The following is a 5867-nucleotide window of genomic DNA, read 5'->3' on the forward strand; positions in this document are numbered from 1 at the left end:
GCTACACAGGAACTGGATTGCAAAACAGAACAGGGTCTCAAATTTAGAAAACCAACTTATGCTTGCTTAAGAGGAAAGGTGAGTTGGGGTGCTGCATAAAACCAGGGATTGAAATGAGCACAGATAAATTTCCTTAAGCCAAATATGGAATGGACAAGAGCTACTCCTTGCTCAACGAAATAGACTCAACACCCCATATTAAACGCCTAAGAATGTACCTGACTAGTAAGTATCTGAAAACCTATGGATTGCTATGTCTCCGAAAGAGAATCAAGCGTGTGTACAGGGGCATAAACGCAGCAGTGATAGGATTGGAGAGGTTCGGTGAGCAAATGAAGACCCTTTGAAGTCATATTGCATGGTACCCATTCCACGGGTCTCAACTCTCCAGGTTTAAGGGATTCTTCCTTCAGCAAAAACATGCATGTGGAACCCAGAGTATCATCAACCGTGTGATGGGGAGACGTGTTCAAATATGTCTCAGTTTTCGTACCCGGGTAATCGGGTGCAACATTCCAGACGCTTTACTAACACTCTCCCATCTTGGAGAGTCAGTGCCTTTAACCTCCTGTTTGGCCCAGTTTGCAATTTCTTGGAAGATGAACAGGAATAGGGAGAACCAATGAGAGACTAGCTGGAGGTGTCTGGACGGGCAAATTTAACTCTCATTTCCCACCAGGAAGAGGAAATAAACAAAGGCTCAGTGTGCCGTGCCGGAACCAGATTAGGGCCTGAAGCCATCCTGCAGTGTTGCGGCCAGCTCAAAAGAAAGCGAGTTGAAGAAAGGAGCTCAGGGGCACTGTAATTCACAAACCTTCAGAGTTATAAATGACAGCTATCGTCCAAAAATATACTGAAGTAAGGCTGCCAAGAGGACTTGAAAGCGGGGCAGAATTGCAGGAAACCGATTTCAGGAGGTAGACTGGAATTGCATTGAAAGCATAGGAAAAGAGGCAGAACGTCCACAATGATGCACTTGGCCAAAAAGGGCGTATGCGTTTTTTCCTGAATATATTCAGGAAAAAACGCATACGCCCTTTTTGGCCAACCAAGCAAGCTTGCAAAGGAAATCTGCACTACAATGAAGTCTCACTTCGCCCCAGTCAAAAGGGCCATCTGAAAAAAGTGTAAAATCCAGAAAGGCAGGACAGGCCATGGAGAACTGGGAGCCTTGTTGTGCTGATGGGCGGGATGTAAATTGCCAACAGACACTCGGGAGAAGTGTATGGTGTTTCCTGAAACATGTAAAAAACAAAGCAACAGAGCCTAGGGCACTTCCACTTATGGTCCTATAGCTTAGGGAAATTAAAATCAAAAAGACACAGCCACCCCAAAGTTTAGGACGCCTATGTTTACAAGAACCTCATTTACAGTACAAGTTCAACATCGCAGAAAGTGAAAAATGGATAAAGAAGTTGTGGTATTTACTTACAAAGCAATATCACTCAGCAATGAAGTCTATGTCATCAGGCCCTTAGCAGCACAATGAGTGGATTCAGGTATGATGATTCTAACTGAAATAAGTCACACAGAAAAAGAAACATCATAAGATATCAGTAATACATGGAATGTAAACTTGGCTACACAGGAACTGAATTACAGAACAGAACAGGGTCTCAAATTTAGAAAACCAACTTATGCTTGCTTAAGGGGAAAGGTGAGTTGGGGTGCTGCATAAAACCAGAGATTGAAATGAGCACAGATAAAGTTCCTTAAGCCAAATATGGAATAGACAAGAGCTACTCCTTGCTCAACGAAATGGACTCAACACCGCATATTAAACGCCTATGAATGTACCTGACTAGTGAGTATCTTAAAACCTATGGATTGCTATGTCTCTGAAAGAGAATCAAGCATGTGTACAGGGGCATAAACGCAGCAGTGATAGGATTGGAGAGGTTCAGTGAGCAAATGAAGACCCTTTGAAGTCATATTGCATGGTACCCATTCCACGGGTTTCAACTACCCAGGTTTAAGGTATTCTTCCTTCAGCTAAAACATGCATGTGGAACCTAGAGTATGATCAACCATGTGATCGGGAGACGTGTTCAAATATGTCTCAGTTTTCGTACCCTGGTACTCGGGTGCAACATTCCAGACGCTTTACTAACACTCTCCCGACTTGGAGAGTCAGTCCCTTTAACCTCCTGTTTGGCCCAGTTTGCAATTTCTGCGGAAGATGAACAGGAATAGCGAGAACCAATGAGAGACTAGCTGGAGGTGTCTGGACTGACAAATTTAACTCTCATTTCCCACCAGGAAGAGGAATTAACCAAAGGCTTAGCATGCCGTGCCGGAACCAGATTAGGGCCTGAAGCCATCCTGCGGTGTTGCGGCAAGGTCACAAGAAAGCAAGTTGAAGAAAGGAGCTCAGGGGCACTGTAATTCACAAACCTGCAGAGTTATAAATGACAGCTATGGTCCAAAAATATACTGAAGTAAGGCTGCCAAGAGGACTTGAAAGCGGGGCAGAATTGCAGGAAACCAATTTCAGGAGGTAGACTGGAATTGCATTTCAAGCATAGGAAAAGAGGCAGAACGTCCACAATGATGCACTTGGCCAAAAAGGGCGTATGCGTTTTTTTCAGGAAAAAATGCATACGCCCTTTTTGGCCAACCAAGCAAGCTTGCAAAGGAAATCTGCACTACAATGAAGTCTCACTTCCCCCCAGTCAAAAGGGCCATCTGAAAAAAGTGTAAAATCCAGAAAGGCAGGACAGGCCATGGAGAACTGGGAGCCTTGTTATGATGATGGGCGGGATGTAAATTGCCAACAGACACTTGGTAGAACTGTATGGTGTTTCCTGAAACATGTAAAAAACAAAGCAACAGACCCTAGGGCACTTCCACTTATGGTCCTATAGCTTAGGGAAATTAAAATCAAAAAGACACAGCCACCCCAAAGTTTGGGACGCCTTGGTTTACAAGAACCTCGTTTACAGTACAAGTTCAACATCGCATAAAGTGAAAAATGGATAAAGAAGTTGTGGTATTTACTTACAAAGCAATATCACTCAGCAATGAAATCTATGTCATCAGGCCCTTAACAGCAGAGTGAGTGGATTCAGGTATGATGATTCTAACTGAAATAAGTCACACAGAAAAAGAAACATCATAAGATATCACTAATACACGGAATGGAAACTTGGCTACACAGGAACTGAATTCCAAAACAGAACAGGGTCTCAAATTTAGAAAACCAACTTATGCTTGCTTAAGGGGAAAGGTGAGTTGGGGTGCTGCATAAAACCAGAGATTGAAATGAGCACAGATAAAGTTCCTTAAGCCAAATATGGAATAGACAAGAGCTAGTCCTTGCTCAATGAAATGGACTCAACACCCCATATTAAACGCCTAAGAATGTACCTGACTAGTAAGTATCTTAAAACCTATGGATTGCTATGTCTCCAAAAGAGAATCAAGCGTGCGTGCAGGGGCATAAACGCAGCAGTGATAGGATTGGAGAGGTTCGGTGAGCAAATGAAGACCCTGTGAAGTCATATTGCATGGTACCCATTCCACGGGTTTCAACTACCCAGGTTTAAGGTATTCTTCCTTCAGCTAAAACATGCATGTGGAACCCAGAGTATGATCAACCGTGTGAACGGGAGACGTGTTCAAATATGTCTCAGTTTTCCTCCCCTGGCACTCGGGTGCAAAATTCCACATGCTTTACTAACACTCTCCCCACTTGGAGAGTCAGCGCCTTTAACCTCCTGTTTGGCCCAGTTTGCAATTTCTGCGGAAGATGAACAGGAATAGGGAGAACCAATGAGAGACTAGCTGGAGGTGTCTGGACGGGCAAATATAACTCTCATTTCCCACCAGGAAGAGGACATAACCAAAGGCTCAGCGTGCCGTGCCGGAACCAGATTAGGGCCTGAAGCCATCCTGCGGTGTTGCGGCCAGCTCAAAAGAAAGCGAGTTGAAGAAAGGAGCTCAGGGGCACTGTAATTCACAAACCTGCAGAGTTATAAATGACAGCTATCGTCCAAAAATAGACTGAAGTAAGGCTGCCAAGAGGACTTGAAAGCGGGGCAGAATTGCAGGAAACCGATTTCAGGAGGTAGACTGGAATTGCATTGAAAGCATAGGAAAAGAGGCAGAACGTCCACAATGATGCACTTGGCCAAAAAGGGCGTATGCGTTTTTTCCTGAATATATTCAGGAAAAAACGCATACGCCCTTTTTGGCCAACCAAGCAAGCTTGCAATGGAAATCTGCACTACAATGAAGTCTCACTTCCCCCTGGTCAAAAGGGCCATCTGAAAAAAGTGTAAAATCCAGAAAGGCAGGACAGACCATGGAGAACTGGGAGCCTTGTTATGCTGATGGGCGGGATGTAAATTGCCAACAGACACTAGGGAGAAGTGTATGGTGTTTCCTGAAACATCTAAAAAACAAAGCAACAGAGCCTAGGGCACTTCCACTTATGGTCCTATAGCTTAGGGAAATTAAAATCAAAAAGACACATCCACCCCAAAGTTTGGGACGCCTCTGTTTACAAGAACCTCATTTACAGTACAAGTTCAACATCGCAGAAAGTGAAAAATGGATAAAGAACTTGTGGTATTTACTTACAAAACAATATCACTCAGCAATGAAATCTATGTCATCAGGCCCTTAGCAGCACAATGAGGGGATTCAGGTATGATGATTCTAACTGAAATAAGTCACACAGAAAAAGAAACATCATAAGATATCAGTAATACACGGAATGTAAACTTGGCTACACAGGAACTGAATTACAGAACAGAACAGGGTCTCAAATTTAGAAAACCAACTTATGCTTGCTTAAGGGGAAAGGTGAGTTGGGGTGCTGCATAAAACCAGAGATTGAAATGAGCACAGATAAAGTTCCTTAAGCCAAATATGGAATAGACAAGAGCTACTCCTTGCTCAACGAAATGGACTCAACACCGCATATTAAACGCCTAAGAATGTACCTGACTAGTAAGTATCTTAAAACCTATGGATTGCTATGTCTCCAAAAGAGAATCAAGCATGTGTACAGGGGCATAAACGCAGCAGTGATAGGATTGGAGAGGTTCGGTGAGCAAATGAAGACCCTTTGAAGTCATATTGCATGGTACCCATTCCACGGGTTTCAACTACCCAGGTTTAAGGTATTCTTCCTTCAGCTAAAACATGCATGTGGAACCTAGAGTATGATCAACCATGTGATCGGGAGACGTGTTCAAATATGTCTCAGTTTTCGTACCCTGGTACTCGGGTGCAACATTCCAGACGCTTTACTAACACTCTCCCGACTTGGAGAGTCAGTCCCTTTAACCTCCTGTTTGGCCCAGTTTGCAATTTCTGCGGAAGATGAACAGGAATAGTGAGAACCAATGAGAGACTAGCTGGAGGTGTCTGGACGGGCAAATTTAACTATCATTTCCCACCAGGAAGAGGAAATAACCAAAGGCTCAGCGTGCCGTGCCGGAACCAGATTAGGGCCTGAAGCCATCCTGCGGTGTTGCGGCAAGGTCACAAGAAAGCAAGTTGAAGAAAGGAGCTCAGGGGCACTGTAATTCACAAACCTGCAGAGTTATAAATGACAGCTCTGGTCCAAAAATATACTGAAGTAAGGCTGCCAAGAGGACTTGAAAGTGGGGCAGAATTGCAGGAAACCAATTTCAGGAGGTAGACTGGAATTGCATTTCAAGCATAGGAAAAGAGGCAGAACGTCCACAATGATGCACTTGGCCAAAAAGGGCGTATGCGTTTTTTTCAGGAAAAAATGCATACGCCCTTTTTGGCCAACCAAGCAAGCTTGCAAAGGAAATCTGCACTACAATGAAGTCTCACTTCCCCCCAGTCAAAAGGGCCATCTGAAAAAAGTGTAAAATCCAGAAAGGCAGGAC

Source organism: Stenella coeruleoalba (genome assembly GCF_951394435.1).
Source record: "Stenella coeruleoalba genome assembly, contig: scaffold_32, whole genome shotgun sequence".
In the NCBI taxonomy this organism is placed as follows: domain Eukaryota; kingdom Metazoa; phylum Chordata; class Mammalia; order Artiodactyla; family Delphinidae; genus Stenella; species Stenella coeruleoalba.